This window comes from Bison bison, unplaced genomic scaffold (assembly GCF_000754665.1).
Source record: "Bison bison bison isolate TAMUID 2011002044 unplaced genomic scaffold, Bison_UMD1.0 scf7180017864531, whole genome shotgun sequence".
Lineage (NCBI taxonomy): Eukaryota > Metazoa > Chordata > Mammalia > Artiodactyla > Bovidae > Bison > Bison bison.
The window spans coordinates 7,563,016-7,584,179 of NW_011495081.1; the positions used below are offsets into that span (position 1 = coordinate 7,563,016).

Genomic DNA, 21,164 nt, shown 5'->3' on the forward strand with positions numbered 1-21,164 from the left:
TCCGCCGCTCCGCGTCCCCCGCCGCGGCCGGAGGAAGGCGTGGCGGCCGCGCGGCAGGTCTGTTGCCGGCGTCTCTCGTTACGGTGGCGGCCGCCCGCTTCCCTTCGCGGCGCTGGGAGAACTCGCGGAAAGACTTCGGAGGAGAGAATGTCTGTTTTCCTGTCGGGAGGGAGACGGCTGTTTTAACATGGTATGTAGCTCTCGGCGAAGCCTGTTGTTTCCCAGTCTTATCTCTGCTTGAGGAATTGCGCTGAAGGGTGTGTGCGTAAATTACCTTGGACCTGTTACAGAGCAGTCACAACACGTTCAGTCCTTGAACCGTGTTTTCACAACCTCTTGCTGCCCTGTTAGAATTTATTTTTCCACCTGTCGGTCTCTGCTTCTCATTAAAAGGAGCTTCTGTTAGCAGTAGAGAAGTTTTTCAGATTATCGTCCAGTTTACAGGCAAAGCTCATGGTTGATTCCATTGTCAACTTTGATGTCTCTCTGGTCTAGGGCCAAAAAAGTTAGCTGGTAAACCAGCCTTTGCCTCTGTTTAGTAGTTTGGTGATTATTATTATTATTTTCTATTTTAGGTATTTGCTTGTTAGCTGTAACTTCTGAAGATGAAGGATTTATATTTAAACCGTTTCTGTTTATTTCTAAATTTTAATTACTGGGCGCTATAAAATTTTAAGAGGTTCTCTTAATCAAATTTTTGATGAGAACTTTTAAGCAGGATCGGTGAGTTTTGTTACCCAACTAAAAACATTTTAATCCTGCATTCTCAATTTTTCAGAAGCTAGGCAAGCCTCACCATATGTTTGATAAGTCTAAATTCTGCTTATGCTTGCAAGTGCGGTGCTAATTTTATACAATGAGCCATGATAAGATTTTGATAGGTCATGATTAAACTTAGGATTTAAGTAAACAAAATAAGACTGGCCCTTTTTGTTTTCTTTAAAAAAATTAGTTTTTATAGTTTTGTTGGTTACCTCATGCCTTCATGCCACTTAAGAGTAATTGAGATGTACCAACCAGGTAAAGTTCCGTGCTTTTTAATCAACAAGCTGTTTCTTGGTATATTTATGGGTGTATTTGTGAAGTATAGGGTACTTATTTGTGAAATACAATGGTTGAGGTTTATTTTTTTTCACATTTCTGAAACGTTTTTAATTTGTGTAAAGGTAAAGATGTGCTGATACATTTGTATTTTGGATATTTCATTGTGTGCGGTTCTTTTTTGTATTTATGGGAAAAATGAATAATTTAATTTGCTCCTTAATTTTTTATACTCTAGGGACTATATTTAAAAATTTTTTTGTGGAGAGTGTTAGCTTAAAACTATGTTTTAGAAAGATAAAATGAGCTTGAACTCTTGAACAGAGCCAGCCATTAAATGTTTCAGATTTATATTTGGACACTGCTGACTATAGTAGCTAAACATACATATTAGGCAGGCAGATCATAACCTGGTGAGCCAGTCTTAGTTTACTGTCATAATACCTTTTCCATTGAACTTGTCATTATCTTGCTTATAAACCAGTCATTGGCTTCTGGGCATGGAGTTTTAGAGTCACATAAAAGTGGATGATTTTTATGGAGTAATTCTTCTTGTAAACATGCTTGAAAAGAAGCTTCAGATCATACTATTTTAATTTTTTGGATGTTCTGTCATGGGTATCATAAAACAAGGTGCAAATTACAGAGGTGGGTTTCTGTAGCTAGTAAGGCAGGGCATGTAAGTATTTGTTGAATGCAGATTATTGAAAGCCCCACCCCCCTTTTTTTTCTTGCAACTTAAAATAGCAGCAGCTGTCAAATGAACTTTTTCATTGAGCTTTGTTTTAAATATTTGATATATCAACATTGAGGGCATCTCTATGGAAGGGCAGATGAAGAAAATGTAAATTTCAGAGTGCTAAAATGCTGTTTCCCAATCCTGTTTCACATCCATTGAATGGAATACTTGTTTGAGTGTTTTCCATTTGAATGTTAATTTATTCTGGTAACTTTCGAAGTTAATTTTCTTAATATGATGATATGGTAGATTAGAATTGCATTATTGGGGGTTAGTTAATTCAAAGTCTTTAAAAATATATAGTTTTCCATTGTAACTTTATGTTTGAATTTGGAGATGAAAATATCATGGCACTATTTAGATTTAAGGGTGTTTTAAGGACCTTTGAATTTTTCCACATTTAAAGTATCTGTCCAGAATTATTCTTGCTTCTTAACTATTAAAGGATATGAGATGCTTTGCTGCATGATAATATTGTTGGTACCGAAAGAGATCTTCATGTGAAGTTTCTGTGTTTGCAGCTGTCCTAGCTTCCTAATGTCTGAAGTTGAGACTCCCAGTGTGGTATGTTTAACTTGGAAGTTACTTTTGATGACAAACCCTAGAACTTTGTAAAAATCAAGGAACCTATCAGTGTATTTTATTTTAAAAGAACCCCTCCCGGCTCCCTCGTTCCCCCCCCTCCCCCCGATTTGCTGAAACCTTTGTGGTGGGTATAACCTTTTCTGTGTAATACGAATGTAAGTCTAAATGAGTTATTTGAGATGTCCTTTCTGATTCTGGATTCAGCTGCTTAAAAATTTTATATATATACACACACACATGCATATATATATATATTTGTCTAATACGTTAAAGCATACACTATAAGTTGAATATAGGGCTATAGATTTGGAATAGAAGTTTTAAATTAGTGGAGGATTTTAGGATTAGCCAAAAGTCCACTCCTTTTAGTTTGGTTGGTATAATTAAGAATGATTTGGGGAAGAACAGTTTAATATTAGTGCGCTGCTTCTGTAGCTTTGTCACAGCTGTCCTTTTTTTAAAAATCTTAATCACTGTCAGGACAGAACAGATATTTGGAGGATGTATATTACACATTTTACCCAAATATTTGTTGAATTAGACCTTGACCAATTTAGTGGATCAGGCTGTTCTCCACAGTTGCTACTTAGGCCATGTGTCGCTACATAAAGGCAACATGTTGTCTGGATTCTGAAGCATACCACTGAATGCTAGGGTGTTAGAGCTTCTGTTCTCACCACTCCTGTGGAAATTAAAAGAGCTGGATGAGTATTGGAAATACTGTATTTTTAGGGTGGCATTTATAGTTTGTGGACAGTTAAGCTGATTTACTTTTCTCTTTCATATTTAGTAGTTAATGGCAAGAAAGCTGTCTTTTTTTTTCTTTGAAAGCTGTCTTTTTCTAATGTAAAAGTCTTTGAAATGAAGCAAACCAAGATAATATTTTTTTACCTTAAGTGCATTTTATTTTGATCCAAACAATTTGTCTAATTTTCTGAGTGAGCATTTTTGACTCCCTCAGGGAGACTGAGGGGTAGGGAAGGTAGAGGGGAGATACTTCAGAGAAAGCTGGGCTGTGGTGGGGGTGATGGTGAGGTGTGGGTTTCATTGGATTTGGGAGACTTAAGAAATCTGTTTTAAATGTTCAAGTTGCTAGAAACCAGAGTTCTCTTAGTTGTAAAGTCAATGAAATATTGTGGTAGCTTGGAGGAAAGATTATGAATATGGCATTGGCACCTGCCGAATGATCATTCTTGTGAAATAATATGTTTATCATCCTTGACCAGTTTTTAAATCCTCCCCAGCCCCCAATTTATTTTCCTTAAAGTATAATTTAGGGAAGATAAACTTTTTATACAATTTAAAAACAAAGAACGTTACAGGCCTATCTTGAAATTAGAGGTGTGACGAGAAGAGAACATATTGCCATTATGATGAGTTTGATTTATGGGAATATTTTTAGTTTTTGGAGATCCTTAAAAATAAAACTGAAGTGCACTTAATAAGCAAATCTAGGTTTTTCAAAACACAGGCTTCTTTGTCACATGTTTCATTTTTACATTCTAAGAGGAACATCTCTTTTAAAGATTAGACTTCCAGATACTTTTTCATGTTGCATTTTCTTTCTTGCTTTGTCTTTTTTGTTTGTTTTGTTTTTTTTAAATGAAAAGGTGGTTACACCTTGTTTGTGGAATAGGGAAAAATAGTACTTGGCTCCTCTAAACTATACCTTTTCCTTGATCTAAGTGAAGTGAAGATACTCAGTCGTGTCCGATTCTGCTACCTCATGAACTGTAGTCAGCCAGTCTCCTTCATCCATTGGATTTTCCAGGCAAGAATATTGGAGTGGGTTGCCATTTCCTTCTCCAGAGGGAATCGAACCTGGGTCTCCTCCAATGCGGGCAGTCTCTTTACAGTCTGAGCCACTAGGGAAGTGAGCATCTAAATTGTGAAAAACTGGTTATTTAGTGTAACTCTTTGGTCACATTCAAAATAAGAGATTGCCAAGGGTGGTCAGATTTAGTTCTTTTTCGTGTAATTATTAATGCTGGAGTACCTTTTCTCATTGGAAAAAAATTGTTTTAAGTTTGATAGATATTGAAATAATCAAATCAGCAGACTATGAATCATTCTCTCCCTCTTTTAAAATTTTGTAATCATTATAAATTATATTTGATTACATATGGATTACCAGGAAATTGTCTTTAGGATTTGATAGAAAATATAAAGCTTGGCTTATTAATTGGCTAGTATTTGACTAGCCAGTTAATCCATTTTAGAAATTTTAAAAAGTATTTGATTTACTAAAACAGCATTTATATTAACTTCAAACTCTTTAATTTCTTCTTTGTTGCATATTGTTCATAAATAAAATGTTACAGTTTTTGAAAAACAGAAGGTAAACTTTGCAGAAAATAACTTGTTTAAAAAATGTTTCCTCCCCTATAAAGCTATTATTTTAAAGGCGTAAAAACTTCATTACCGTATATATTGACTGTGTGTTATCTGTTTAATAATACATCAAGAGTCTTGTAGGTCTGGTAAACGATGCTACTTTAGATAAATAATGCTCGGTCTTACATAGTTAATAAGTTAGATGGACTGATAACACTGAAAATTGAACCCGACTTTCTAGAGACATTTTTTTTTAAAGAGTATAATACTTCTGAGGACTTTAAATCTGTAATTTATTGTAACTTTTAATGAGATTAAATAGGGTACAGTGACATAAAACCACAATGAAAATTAGAGGTTATGTGCTAGATAGCCTATAGCTATGATGCTGTTTTTCACTACATTCTCAAAACATGTTTTGGGCCAGTTTCAGTGGAGACAGTACAGGTATCTCTATAGTATATTAGTTATAGTTTTATATTTTAAGTTAGATAAGAGTAGTATTGGGTTCAAAAGTATTAGGTTTTTAATCGGGTTAGTATACTTTAAATCTTTTTTTGTAGCTGGATCATTGACTCTGACCACAAATAAATGAAATTTTATTATGATAGGTAAAACAATGATAAATAAGTATATGAAAATTAGTACATGTTTGAGTGCCCATTAACTGCAAATTACTGTCTATGGATGAAGAGTAAGACATGATAATCTCTGCTTTGAGGAAGTAGATTCTATGAATTTTATTTTTGTGATAATCTTTCCATCAAGTCTAGCCAATTTAGTAGTATAATAGCCTTATATTGCCTAACAGAGATGTGTTGTGTTATTTAGTCGCTAAGTCGTGTCCAACTATTATGTGACCCGTAAACTGTAGCCTACCAGGTTTCTCTATCCATGGGATTTTCCGGGCAAGAATACAGGAGTGGGTTGTCATTTCCTCATCCGGGGAATCTTCCCAACCTAGGTATTAAACTTGCGTTTCCTGCATTGGCAGGCGGGTTGTTTATCATTGAGCCACCAGGGAAGCGGTTGAGTAGTGTAATTGCTTTCATTGCCTTATGGAGACATGCGTATGTTAATTTAAATGAAGGAGAGGGTCATTTCTCAAATACGGTTAATCTCATTCTCTTATTCTCTAGTGTTTCATTCTGGACTTGCCCCATTCTTGTATTGCCTGAGCAAGTTATTAAAAGATTGCCTCTTCTAATTGTATTATTACTTTCTCAGTTTGGAGTAGGGCTCTCCAAATCTTATTCTTATGCCATCTGTGGGAAGAAAACAGGTGAAAACTGGGTACAGATAGAATTTCGTTTTCAGTCAGTTCAGTTCAGTTCAGTCGCTCAGTCGTGTCCGACTCTTTGTGACTCCATGAATTGCAGCACGCCAGGCCTCCCTGTCCATCACCAACTCCTGGAGTTCACTCAGACTCACGTCCATCGAGTCGGTGATGCCATCCAGCCATCTCATCCTCTGTTGTCCCCTTTTCCTCCTGCCCCCAATCCCTCCCAGCATCAGAGACTTTACCAATGAGTCAACTCTTCGCATGAGGTGGCCAAAGTACTGGAGTTTCAGCTTTAGCATCATTCCTTCCAAAGAACACCCAGGGCTGATTTCCTTTAGAATGGACTGGTTGGATCTTCTTGCAGTCTAAGAGACTCTCAAGAGTCTTCTCCAACACCACAGTTCAAAAGCATCAATTCTTTGGCGCTCAACTTTCTTCACAGTCCAACTCTCACATCCATACATGACCACTGGAAAAAACATAGCCTTGACTAGACGGACCTTTGTTGGCAAAGTAATATCTCTGCTTTTGAATATGCTATCTAGGTTGGTCATAACTTTCCTTCCAAGGAGTAAGCATCTTTTAATTTCATTTTAAGGTACTTTTAAAAATATTGAAATTTCTGGCTATAACTCATTTTGAAACCACTCTTCAGAAGGGATATTATTTGTGTACTTAATTTGTGTAAATCAAGTCTGTCTTATGTTGAGGTCCTTAAAACTAGTCATGCAAAAGGCAAGTGTTGTATTGTGTTTCTCCTATTACGATTGTGTATGATAAATTCTTAATGAACTTTGACAATTTGGTAACATTTTGATATTTTATACATGTGTATTTAAAATGGGATTCGTTTTCTTTTTGGCCACTCTGTATATCTTGCAGGATCTTAGTTCCCCGACTAGGGATTGAACCCAGGCCCCTGCAGTGAAAGTTGTGAGTCCTAACCCCTGGACTACCAGGGAATTCTCTAAAACTGTTTTCTGTATGGAAACCTACTCAGAGTGTTAGGGACTATAGCATAATTGGTTTCCTAATAGCTTTTGAGTAGAAAATAGTTGGAATGCTTGCCTTGTCAGTTGCCCTAAGCCTAGTGTGACAGTGCTGGAAGTATTTCTAGTGGCTGCTTTGAAACTTGCAAAATCACTTTAAAAATATCTCATATCTGAAGGTATATCTAGCTTGAAATTGTTTCCTATTATCTGATTGGAAGAAAATGAAATACCTCAATTTATAACCTATTTTTATAAAATAACAATGTATTCCATTGTAGGGGAAAGGTTACATTAAAAAAATATAAAATCATATCTAAACTGTTCTTTGGTCAGAGACCATGTCTCAAAGGTTTTTATATCTCCTCAACTGCCTGCTTGACATTGGGGAGTCAAATATAATTATCATTGATAGTGTGATAGTGAAGTCACTCAGTCATCTCCAACTTTTGTGACCCCATGGACTGTAGTCTAGCAGGCTCCTCCGTCCATGGGATTTTTCCAGCCTAGAGTACTGGAATGGGTTGCCATTTCCTTCTCCAATAAAAGTAGTCATAAACCATAAAAGTAGTCAAATACTGGCATACTTTATTGAGTGGCTTGACTGGTACCTGACGAAGCAATTGTGAATGTATCAAAGACCCATTTGACTTCTCAAAACACTACTTTTCCCCTCACCTTCTTAATTCTAGCAAGTGAGTTTGTTTCTTAGGTAGAGGTCAAACAGATATCAACTTTCTGCAGATTTCCAACCCTTTACTTCAGAGTATAACTTATACCATTACCCATGTTGTTTTTCTACTACTCTCTCAAGAAAAGAAATACCTCTTTTCCTCCAAGACTACTCCCTATTCTCTTTTGTGGATTTCATCCTAAAATGTTTTTCAGCATCTTGAACCTATCCAGTAACTTCAGTCTCTCTCTTTTTCTTGACCTCTTTTCTTCAGCCTTAAACAGGCATCTTTTAATTGTGCCTCCACAGGTCTGTGGACCTATCTTCCCTACTCTATTTCTTCCGCATTCCTTAATGTGTACTCTAGCCTCTACTTGACATTGTAGCTCTCTGTCCATGCCACTCTAGTGAAGTTACTCCCACTAAGCTCTCCAGTAGTTTTCTCTTATTCATGGTTTGTGTATCCCTCCAGATGATTGCGTCCAGTCACTATTCAGTTCTGAGCTTCTTGTAGCTCATCTTCTGAATTGTCTCCTGAACTCCCTATTTTTCCTGTACAGGTAGCTCAAACTTAATTGATAATCTTATTTCCAAATTTGTTCCTTTTTCTGCATTTCCTTTTTGGTATTCATATTCATTTTCTATTGTGGTTTTAATGTTTGAAACTTTAAGTCTTAAACTATTTTTTTTTCTGATGAGTGCATTAAAAAAAATACTACTAAAAACAAGACACACAGCCAAAACTGTGCTTTGCAAAACAAAATCTTTCAGTTTTTATCAAGTCTCTTTTTTGGAAATTCATATTAAGAAAATAAAGTATGTATAAAAGCTATATGAAAATATTTACAACTTTATAAATGTGAAAAAACTGGAAAAAAAGCAGTCTAGCAACTTAGATATGCATATGTGGTAGAATATTATGCTGCTGTTTAAAATAAGAGTAAAGATATCCTGTAAGAGAACAAATTGACATCAGGTTATACATGTATTATGATTATAAGCATGTAATAAAGCATACATTAGAATGACTGAAGGAAATGCTTTTGTGCAAAATGTTAAATGTCACAGATTAGTCCACTCATTCTAGCCATCTGATTTCAAGTAACGATAAGGCTTAGTGATAATTTCTACTCTTTGAATTTGCAAGGCTTCTATGAATAAATAACATTTAAGTTATAACATTGTAATATGACCATTTTGGCATATTCATTGTGTATAGTTAATATGTAATCATTAGTTTTACATCTGAGATTCTATCTAGCCTCTTACGCAATTACCTGAAAAATGGCATGAGGTCAGTTTTGGCCAATAAGAAATTTTTAGTTATTATCTGGAGGATAAATTTCTCATCAGTAAGCTATAACTACTTTGTGGTCATTTTCAAATGATTTAGTGTGTTTTTGTTTTATGCCATGGAATCAGTAGCTAGCCTTAATTTTGAACTTAAAAATTAGGGGGCTTTCCTGGTGGTTCAGTGGTAAAGAATCCGTGCGCCTTTACAGGAGACTCAAGTTTGATCCCTGATCCAGGAAGATCCCACACGCAGCAGAGCAGCTCAGCCCCTTGGCCGCAGCTATTGAGCTTGTGCTCTAGAGCTTGGGAAACGCGACTTTTGAGCCCATGTGCTGCAGCCAGGGAAGCCAGCTTTCCTCAAGCCTGTACTCCACAACAAAAGCCACTGCAAATAAGAAGCCTGCCCAATGCAAAGGAGAGTAGCCCCTGCTCGTTTTAGCACAGCCAAAAATAAATAAAATAAATTATTTAGGCAAAAATGTGTTAGATATTACAGAAACTTCAATCTGAATTACTTTCTTTTTTAAAAAATTTATTTTATTGAAGTATAGTTGATGAACAGTGTTGTGTTAATTCTGATGTATAGCAAAATGATTTGTTTATACGTATATATATACATATATATATCATTTTTTCATATTTTCCGTTATGATTTATTATAGGATATTGAATATAGATGTTGAATATACTGTATACCCTGTGGTATATAGTAGGACCTTTCTGTTTACCAATGCTATGTGTAATAGTTTGCACTGCAGTCCCCACTCTCAATTCATTGCCCCTGCCCACTTAACAACCACAAGTCTGTTATATTTGTAAGTTTGTTTCTTTGAATTAAACATTTTTTGAATTAAACTTTCTTAATCATGTTTTTATCTTTTAATGCATTAGTGTTGTTAAGAAAACTCTTTAGCTAGATAAATCTTGAGTTTTTCTTATCATTATAATTCTGATACATATAGTTATATGGTATCCTATATGACAGTGTGGCTTTTTACACTGATATAACACATTTTTTTCAATGTTTCTGTGAGCTTGTTGTGGAATAAATAAATGTTTATGTGACCCTTGCCAAATGGATATAAATCTGCAGTTTTAGTTCACAGCTTATTACATGCAGCCCAACAACGTGTCACTTTAAGAAGTTAGTGGTTAGAGGTAGTCAGAGCCAAACAGAAGCAGTTGTAATAGTTCTAAGAATTCAGCGTCCTCTAAGAGTACTTTTGAGAAGCTGATTGTTTTTCCTCTGTAGGGCTTTATGAATTGCTTTGTTCTTTAGTTTTTTTTCTGGCTTTCTTAAGGATATCCATTGTAAATTTCTGCCCTGTCCTCTTCCTCAAATTTGTCATGAGAATAAGAGTGAGATCTTTGTTTTTCTTAATATAGTCTCATTTCTGTTCCTTCTATTGTTTCTCACTTGATACCATAGAGATTCCAGAAGCGCAGGATTTCCTGATGCCATGGTGAAAGATCATCTTCACAAGATGTATATGACATTTAAAATTTGAAACTGAAGTTTCTTTACTTAGAAAAGTATTTGAAGGTACTTCACTAAATTCCTCAAAAAGGACTTTTCTATAAAATGGCTTATCTGGCAACCAGCTATGAAGAGAGAGAACATAATTACAGGGAGAAAAAAAACTATGAATTTAGCAGTGTAGGTCACATCAGGAACATACAGGGTCTTAACATAATTTGGAAAGAACAAGGAATTGACTTTTTTGTTCCAGTTTATTTTTTCAAGCCCTAAAATGTCTTTCATAAAGATTTTTCAAAACCAAAAGTACTAAAATCAAGCTTATGCAACTGTAAATATTTGTCTCTTCAGCTCTTAGAAATACAAAACTGTTATTAGTGTGTGCATGGTGGTGGGCAGCTACTGTTCTCACTTCACACTAGTTTTTAGACTTGCAGCTCATGTAGTATATATAACTCTTGAGTGATAGTACTCTTAGTTATGTATGAAGAACACTGTACAGAAAGAGAATCTTAAAACTGTTTATTTAGCATAGCCCATAATTTAGAAAATTTTTGTAGAACTTGACCTTTAATTCTATAAATGTTCATTTAGAACTTTGAACTCTTATCTCTTATAAAAGTCTTAACTTGTCAGCAGCATTTTTTTTTCTTTATTTTGGTTGATCAGCAGTGGATGTTTGATCAAATTATTAATCTATGATTCACCTTCCTCTGAATTGTTTCAGAGGTGTTTTAGGTTAGGAGATATTCATGCTTTAACAGTTGGTTACATGGATTTTTGTTTTAATAAGAAAAGTTTTGTAGTGATTCTTTTGGGACAGACTTTCCTACAAAGTAGAAAACAATTCATTTGGCTTTCTAGAAGAGAGTTATTTTATTCATAACCTAAAGATGTAAGGCTGTTTAATTTTTCTAATAATCCATTGGTAGGTACTGGCATTAGTAGATATTGTGTGATGAATTTAAGGAAATTTTCTTTTGTACTTGTTTTATAAACTAGATTTGAATTATGAATCTTAAAGTTTATTTCAATAAAAAGAGTTCTTCAGAGGAACTTTTCACTTTTAGTCAGCTTTTCTGTCAATATTTCCATTTCTGAGTTTTGATTTTTACATAGCTTCAAAAAAATCTAGAGATTTATATGCTTTAGAAAATGTAGTTCTTAAATACTGTTTTTCATTAACTCTCTTCTAGCCTTTCTAAAGACTTGTATTGGCAGGGTGAATTCTAGCAGCTTTGAAATGTCCACCGGATCACTTTCTGTTCCAAAAGTTGGAATGTTTTGCTAAGTCAGATGAAGCTTGTTATTTAACATGCTGATTTGTGTTATAGTCAACACATTCCCTAGATGCTTTGTTCACAATACTGCTGGAAAATACCCAAGACTTTAGTGTTTTCAAATAAATGTTTTGTAGGTACCTGAGACAGCAGGTTTATTTTATGAAGCTTTACAATTTGAAGTGGTTCATGTATATGCATTTTCTTACATGAAATATTTTAGCATCAGTAATCTCCTGGATATAATAGGCACAGTGACCTCTTTAATAATATAGATATTAAAAATGGCCAGTGAAGAGTTAAACTTACTATTCACACTGAAAACTTATTTTCTGGCATACCCTGTCTTTTATTTTTAAGAAGACTTGTTTTGTTTTTTATAAATATGTACTTTAAACAAAGTAATTGAAAAATGAAAGCGTGACTAGATACTACTTTTTATTGACTAAATATTGCTAGTCATATAGTTTGATTTTCTAATTCCTGTTGTAGAACCTTGTTTAGATTAGTACTAAGGTTCTCTGTCTTTGAAGAATAAAAAGACTCTTTTATTGTCAATTTATTGGACCACATAGTGAAATACTAAATAGTTTTAGTCTCTGTTGAATGAAGAAGTTACATAATGACCCAAAGCTTGAAAAGCAAGTGTGAATTAAGTAATATATTTTAATGAAAAGATTTCCTGTCACTGCTTATGAATACTTTTTTATTAATGGGGGCACATGATCCCAGGGACTTGCTCTGTGCCTGACAATTCTAGGTGATCTAGGCCATACGCTAGTAAAGTAATGCTCAGAATTTTCCAACCCAGGATTCAGCAAGTAAACCGTGAACTTCCAGATGTTCAAGCTGGTTTTAGGAAAGGCAGAGGAACCAGAGATCAAATTGACAACATCCGCTGGATCATCAAAAAAGCAAGAGTGTTCCAGAAAAACATCGATTTCTGCTTTATTGACTATGCCAAAGCCTTTGACTGTGTGGATCACAATAAACTGTGGAAAAGTCTGAAAGAGATGGGAATACCAGACCACCTGACGTGCCTCTTGAGAAACCTATATGCAGGTCAGGAAGCAACAGTTAGAACTGGACATGGAACAACAGACTGGTTCCAAATAGGAAAAGGAGTACGTCAAGGCTGTATATTGTCACCCTGCTTATTTAACTTCTATGCAGAGTACATCATGAGAAACGCTGGACTGGAAGAAGCACAAGCTGGAATCAAGATGCCGGGAGAAATATTGATAACCTCAAGTATGCAGATAACACCACCCTTAAGGGAGAAAGTGAAGAGGAACTAAAAAGCCTCTTGATGAAAGTGAAAGAGTGAAAAAGTTGGCTTAAAGCTCAACATTCAGAAAACTAAGATCATGATATCTGGTCCCATCACTTCATGGGAAATAGATGGGGTAACAGTGGAAACAGTGTCAGACTTAATTTTTTGGGGCTCCAAAATCACTGCAAATGGTGACTGCAGCCATGAAATTAAAAGACGCTTACTTCTTGGAAGGAAAGTTATGACCAACCTAGATAGCATGTTCAAAAGCAGAGACATTACTTTGCCAGCAAAGGTTCGTCTAGTCAAGGTTTTTCCAGTGGTCATGTATGGATGTGAGAGTTGTACTGTGAAGAAAACTGAGCGCCGAAGAATTGATGCTTTTGAACTGTGGTGTTGGAGAAGACTCTTGAGAGTCCTTTGGACTGCAAGGAGATCCAACCAGTCCATTCTAAAGGTGATCAGTCGTGGGTGTTCGTTGGAAGGACTGGTGCTGAAGCTGAAGGTCCAATACTTTGACTACCTCATGCGAAGAGTTGACTCATTGGAAAAGACTGATGCTGGGAGGGATTAGGGGCAGGAGGAGAAGGGGACGACAGAGGATGAAATGGCTGGATGGCATCACCAACTCGATGGACGTGAGTCTGAGTGAACTCCAGGAGTTGGTGATAGACAGGGAGGCCTGGTGTGCTGCAATTCATGGGGTCACAAAGAGTTGGACATGACTGGGCAACTGAACTGAGGCCATACCTAAGATATTCAGCAGTTCATTCTCAAATGAGTAACGCTTGAAGAGCAGCCTTGTGCAAGAAAAGCATTGTCAATTGACAAAAATTCAGACCTACAGAAAATTTGCAAGAATAGTACAAAGAATTCCTGTGTAGTTTTTCACGTGGATGCTTCAAATGTTAACACTTTTACCCCATTTGCATTTACCTTTTCCTCTCTATATCTGTGGTTTTTTTTCCCCCTGAACTTTTTGAGAGTACGTTGCAAACTTGATGTCCATATACCCCTAATTTCTCTTCCATAAAAGCAAAGGCTGTTTTGTTTTATATCTGTTTTCTGTAATCTGGAAAGTTTCTCAGTCTTTGTGTTGTTTCCTGATACTGACATTTTGAAGAATACTGCTAGTTGTTTTGTAGAATGGCCGTCAGCTTGGATGTTTGTTTTCTTGTGCTTAGAAGTAGCACAGTGAAATATATTCCTCTCAATACATCATACATGGAGTCACTGATGGCGATATAGCCCATTACTAGAGATTTTAACATTGATCACCCGGTTAACGTGACATCTGCCCGTTTCTTCTTTTTGATTAATACGTATCTTGTGGGAATGTACTTTAAAAATACGTGATTGTCAAGAACTATGAAAGGTCTTGCAAACTAACAGATTAGGAATGGCTGCTGCAGGAGACAGACTCTGAGGTAAGAGATAAAGGACTTTATTATTTCTCACTTACTGAGCAATAGTAGTAGTCAGTGGGTCAGTATTTCCTCTGTTTCCCCAGCTCAGTTCTCACAGGGTGATGCAAACAGGGCCAGGTGACTCAGGCACAAGAGGAGTTGCACTGCAGGAGTGGCACCCCAGGTTTGGAAAACTCAAATCTTTTGTAAGGGGCAGTGAACCTGCCTGACATGCGCGCAGGAGGGAGTCATTATCTTGGCGTGAAGCAACCTGCCCTTTGCTCAGGAAGACGCTATCTCTACTTTCCAAGGCTGTTCAGTATACAAATATCCTTGAGAAGAGACTCCGAAACAAAGGCATTTAGTGTCCCTGCTTACAAGACTCCGAGAAGCATGAGAGATCCATGGTGAATTGTCTCCCAAGAATAATATCCTGTTATTCTTGAAACTTTCACCATTTTTTTTAGATTTTATTGGAGTATAGTTGATTTACAGCATTGGGTTAGTTTAAGGTATACAGCAAAGTGATTCAGTTATACATATATTCATTCTTTTTCTTACCCACTAGTTTTTGCACCCATTGATAATTCTTGTTTGAATCAATTATTATGGTTGTTGCCAAGTAGTTAATTTTTAATTCCATCATTCCTTTACATTTATTGCTTTTCCCTCTTTCCTGACTAATTATCCCTTGTCGCTTACTTGTGCCCCATGGGAAAGCTTCCTAAGTAAACTACTCGAATGTAGGCCTTTTTGTAAGAATCTGCATTTAATTGGGCTCAGTCTTAAGGTACCTCAAACTCAGTGTATCTAAAATTGAATTCAGTTTTTCCTCTCTCATTTATCCTTTAAAAGAATTTTTTGGTTCACATTTAGTTACCATTTTTTCAAGTCAGAAGCATGATTGTGACACTTCCTTCATTCCTCACCGAGTTCTGTGGCTCTTATCTCCTAGTCACCTATCACTATTGGTGATCAGCAGTGTCTCATTCCATTACTTCTGCCTTTGCTTAGACTCTGATCAGCTATTATCTGGATTATTAGGGTAGTCTTTCAACTGTTATTTCCGTTATCGTCTCTTTCCAGTTTATTGTTCACAAATTTTCCTGAGTTATCTTTCTAAAATACAAATAAGATTAAAAAAGCGCAAATATGATTATATTGATTTCCTATTTAAAACATTTCAGAGACACCTCATCACCCATAGCTTCTTAGTATGGAAGATGAAGTTCTTTGTGATTTTTCTTTTTAAAGTTATCTTTCTTCTTCTCAAGAGAATCTTTTTCTCCAGCTGCCCCTGGCAGCAAGTATGTTCTAGAGCAGAGGTTGGCAAATTTCTTAAAGGGCTTAATGGGAAATAATTTAGGCTTTACAAGTGGCATATGATCCCGGTTGCATGCATTTTTTCTCTTTTTTTAAACCTTTAAAAATATAAAAGACATTCTTAGCTTGTGGGCCATACAAAAATAGTCTGGGTGGAATTTGGCTGACTGTAATTTATGGGCCCCTGTTCTAGCCACACAAAGCCAATGTGTCATATTTTTCATTAGTCTCTTCTCTTACACGAGCTATTGGTTTGTGCTGTTGGAATATCCTTCCTAAGTAGCAGACTTCTTTCCATCATCTTTCAAAATCTAGCTCAGGTTAACTTCTTAGTGAATCCTGTGTTCTTTCAGGCATAGGTTAGTCATCCCCTTTTTTTGCTACCTGTGTGCACCATATATCCTTGTTACTGCCCTCATTAGTAATGTAGCTATATGTATACATGTGTTTGCCTTTTCCCAGAAGGAGCTCATTGATGAAAAAACATGCTTCATTGTTAAATCTTCCTCCTCCTAAATATTTTTACTTGAATTGAAAGAAAAATTTAAAAATTGAAAAAATGGGATGAAATAGTGTATGGCTGACTAATAAGCTAATAAAATATATCTAAAATCGTTATATATGTTCTAGCTCTTAAAATTAAAGAGGATATCCTCTTCTCTGGTACATTTTTTTCCTTCTGTATTTAAAATTAATGTACATTTAGGCTATGAAAGTATAGAGAGTAAAAGAACCAGTTCCTGTGCAGCTGCCACCCTGGGTACAAAACAGTTCCTGCAGTTGAAGTCTCTCCTTTTCCCTTTCTTCTTGGCCTGTTATAATTTCTGTGCATGATTTTATACTTTTGCCACATACTTAATGTATCTAAAAACACAATATAGGTTTGTTTGCTATTGACTTTAAATAAATAATACATGTTTTTCTGCAACTTGTTTCTTGTTTTACATTGTTCTGAGATTTATCCATGTTGATATGTATAATTTACATTAATTCGCTTTGCTGCATGTCTTTCATTCTAACATGCACAATTTTCCCCACGTTTTCACATCTTTGAAATTGTGATAGTATCTTAGTGTCTTAACCTTATAATTGTTTTCTTTTTGCAGTACAGAAATATATGATGATTGTGCTATAAGCCACAGTTGTGTGTTGTATGAAAAAGTCAAAACAACTATATCCATTCCTTTTCTGACGGTTGCTTCAAAGTTTTGTTCCTCTGCAGCAGTGAACATTATTTTACCTGTTTTTGTTTGTTTGATTAGTGCTTTTACCTTCTTATTTTTTATTTTTTTAAATACTAAAAATATTTTATATTGGGGTGTAGCCAGTTAACAGTGTTGTGATAGTTTGAGGTGAACAGTGAAGGGTCTCGGCCATACATAGTCATGTATCCATTCTCCCCCAGACCCCCTTCCCGTCCAGGCTGGCACATAACATTGAGCAGAGTTCCATGTGCTAAACAACAGGTTTTTGTTGGTTATCCACTTTAAATATAGCAGTGTGTACATGACCTTCCCAAAGTCCTTAACTGTCCCTTCCGCCTGGCAACCGTGAGTTAGTTTTCTGTGAGTCTCTTTCTGTTTTGTAAGTAAGTTCATTTGTATCACTTCTTTTTAGATTCCACATATAAGGGATGAGATGTGATGTTTTTCCTTCTCTGTATGACTTAACTTCTCTCAGTATGACACTCTCTGGATCCATCTATATTGCTGCAAATGGCCTTATTTCATTCTTTTTACTGACTGAGTAGTATTCCGTTGTGTGTGTGTATATGTGTGTGCATATGTATATGTATACACTGCATCTTCTCTATCCCTTCCTGTAGATGGACATTTAAGTTGTTTCCGTGTCTTGGCCATTGTAAACAGTGCTGCAGTGAACACCGGGGTGCATGTATCTTTTGGGGCCATGTTTTTCACTGGATATATGTGAATTAATTAATCTCTGTGAGTTTTTTAGACATTAAAATACTCTCATAGATTATTAACTCATATATCATTTGAAATATATGTTGACAATTAGGTCAGTTAACAGGAATTCAAACTTCCGCCCAAATAATACAGTGTTTGGAAAAGGTTTTCATTTGTGGTATCATCATAATTATTTCAGGGGGTGATGTTTTAGAAAATCTATACAATAAACTAATATTAATTTTAAAGTTACATTTATGAGCTAATCCAAGATAAGATGGTTAAAGTGGCATTACAATAATAAATAGTTGTGCAGTTAATAGCTTTTTTCAGTCACTCTAAGTCAAGTTGTGTGATACTTGTCTTTAGTATTCTTCTCTATGTTTGATATCTTGTCCTTCAGCTTTAAAGCTCTTAAGAAGAAGGTCCTTTTATCCCTCAATAAAATGTTGACGAATTCTCAGTTGAAACAGAAATGAAGTTCTGATATTGATTGCATGGTGTCCAGTTACAAATATCATAAGAATGTTTCTGAATGAAAATATTTTAAAAATGGAAAAAAATGGAAACCTTTTCTAAGTATATTTATGAAAACAAAGCTTTTAAGTCTGTGCATGAACCAAACTGGAACAATTTATTATTTACATGAAACTAGATTAGAAGACAGTATTGTTACCTTGAAGACTTCTGTCTCATTTGATCTCTTTGTCAGACCTAATGAATCAGTCATTTGTACAAAAATTAGAGTTGTGATAAAACTAGTGTTTGCAATATCATATAAAAAAATAAGTGAAAATGTGTGAAACTGTAGAACACCTTGAGTCTATTCGTTTAACTCTGTGCTAGACTTTGTGAAGAATGCAGCAGTAGTATAAGACTCTGATAACAAAGTCTTGCAGAGATGTTGGTACATTCATGTTCACAGCAGCATTATTCACAGTAGTTGAAAGGTAGAAGCAACCCATGTATCTTTAGATGACTGAATGGATAAAAATATGGCATAAACATCAGTGGGATATTAGCTTTAAAAAGAAAATTCTGACACATGCTGCAACATGGATGAACCTCGTGGACATTACGCTAAATGGAATAAGCCAGTCATCACTGACTTGATGGACGTGAGTCTCAGTGAACCCCGGGAGTTGGTGATGGACAGGGAGGCCTGGCGTGCTGCGATTCATGGGGTCGCAAAGAGTCGGATATGACTGAGCGACTGATCTGATCTCATCTGATCTGAAAAGGATAAATGTATAACTAAACTCATGGGTAGTCAGAATTGTAGATGTAGAGTATAGAATGCTGGTTGCCAGGGGCTAGTGAGAGGGGACAATGGACAGTTGTTTAATGGGTAGAATTTTAGTTCAGAAGAGGGAAAAAAGTTCTGGATATGGATGATGGTAATGGTTGCACAATAGTGGGAATAACTTTAATGCCACTGAGCTGTACACTTAAAAATGGTAAATTTTATGTTATGTATATTTTACCACAGTTTAAGGAAAAAAAATTAATGAAGTTTGAACAAGTAGAAGAAGAAAGTTGAGTAAGGAGAATGCAAGGCATTAAATATATTTTTGATAGAATATTTTAAATAAGAACCTTATTACATAGTACCATGTTTAAGTTTGGCAGAAAATGACCCAGAATTTTCATATTGGCTCAGTGGGTAAAGAATCCACCTGCAATGCAGGAGACTCAGGAGATGCGGGTTTGATTCCTGGGTCGGGAAGATCCCCTGGAGGAGGACATGGCAACCCACTCCAGTATCCTTGCCTGGAGAATCCCATGGTCAGAGGAGCCTAAGGGGTACAGTCCATTGAGTTGTGAAGAGTCAGACGTGACTGAAGTGACATGAGCACGCAAGATGTTCAAAGTGTTTCTATCTCTGCTCCCTCCCTCCCTTTTCAGAAGGTCTGATATTGTATAATAATATTATTATATTATAATGTATTATTATAAGAAAAAAGAAACTCTCTCTTTATGGTTAGTGGTGGTTTGGTTATCAACATTGGTTACATTGCTGTTTCAGTAATTGTAAAAGGATGTGAAGAATTTAGATAGATATCAGATGAGTCTTAAAATTTTTTTTAGAGGAATGGGAAAATAAGGCCTGTTCAAGTACCCGAGATTATTAAACCTGAGGAATGGAAGCTTAATGGTTGCTCTACCAGGAGGCTTGACTGTCCTCAGAGTGCCTGTACAGGTAGCTTCAGCTTTCAAAAGGGTAATATTCCAAAACTTCATTTCTTAGTCAGATGGTAAGAACAAATGACAGAGTTTATGAAATACAGCTGCAGAGGTGTAACCGTATGTATAGCAATGAAAAATAATAGGAAATATGTAGTAGTGAACTAAATCAGTGTTTGGAACCTAAGCAGCTTCTGGGAGTAATGACTATACTCAGTAAAATTCATGAACACCAAGGATGAGAGACTCCTCTCAGGTTATGAGTTAATGTGATGGTGGGTGGGAGAAGGGAAAGACTTAATACCTGTGGTCAGTTTGATTAGTAATTTAGAGTTCCTTTCTTGTGGTCTATTATAACAACTATCTCCAGCGTTACCCCCTCCCCCCTTTTTCTTATGTGCTGTGTAAATTATGTGACACTTCTACCTTGTGTCTTAGAAAGAATTTTCTAAAATGCTTTTCGAGATTGGTACCCCAGCGCACAGTGTTGGTGAGAGGTAATTACTTTTTCTAAGCTTCCTTTAGTTGGCCCTTGGATTAAGCTGATTGTCTGCCTTCTGGCTTGGCATGTTGGAAAAGGAAAAGTAGTGACAGCTGGATTCAGAAATTGCATTAGTTTCTTTAACATCTCCAGGTAAATTATCTGGCTTTTGGCTGTTGTCCATGTTCAGTTTAGTCACTCAGTCGTGTCCGACTCTTTGCAACCCCATGGATTGCAGCACGCCAGGCTTCCATGCTTCCCTGTGTATCACCAGCTTCTGGAGCTTGCTCAGACTCGGGTCCATCGAGTTGATGATGCCATCCAACCGTCTCATCCTCTGTCGTCCCGTTCTCCTGCCTTCAGTCTTTCCCAGCATCAGGGTCTTTTGCAGTGAGTCAGTTCTTCACATCAGGTGGCCAAAGTATTGGAGTTTTAGCTACATCATCAGTCCTTCCAATGAATATTCAGGACTGATTTCTTTTAGGATTGACTAGTTTGATCTCCTTGCAGCCCAAGGGACTCTTGAGTCTTCTCCAACACCACAGTTCAAAAGCATCAATTCTTCGGCCCTTAGCTTTTTTTATAGTCCACCTCTCACATCCATACATGACTACTGGAAAAATCACAACTTTGACTAGACTGACCTTTGTTGGCAAAGTAATGTCTCTGCTTTTTCATATGCTGTCTAGGTTGGTCATAACTTTTCTTCCAAGGAGCAAGCGTCTTTTAATTTCATGGCTGCAGTCACCATCTGCAGTGATTTTGGAGCCCCCAAAATGAAGTCTGTCACTGTTGCCATTGTTTTCCCATCTGTTTGCCATGAAGTGATGGGACCGGATGCCATGATCTTAGTTTTCTGATTGTTGAGCTTTAAGCCAACTTTTTCACTTTTCA

At 36.2% G+C, this 21,164-nt stretch overlaps 1 protein-coding gene across 2 annotated transcripts in view; it reads left to right on the top strand.

Moving 5' to 3' along the window:
• The first annotated feature begins 6 nt into the window (after positions 1–6).
• Positions 7–21,164, top strand: part of HIPK3 (homeodomain interacting protein kinase 3) — an 81,754-nt gene continuing 60,596 nt past the window's right edge. For both annotated transcript variants that reach the window (XM_010831830.1, XM_010831831.1), the window contains exon 1: positions 7–190. The gene's annotated coding sequence lies outside the window, so the exon portion shown is untranslated. The remainder of the gene's footprint in view (positions 191–21,164) is intronic.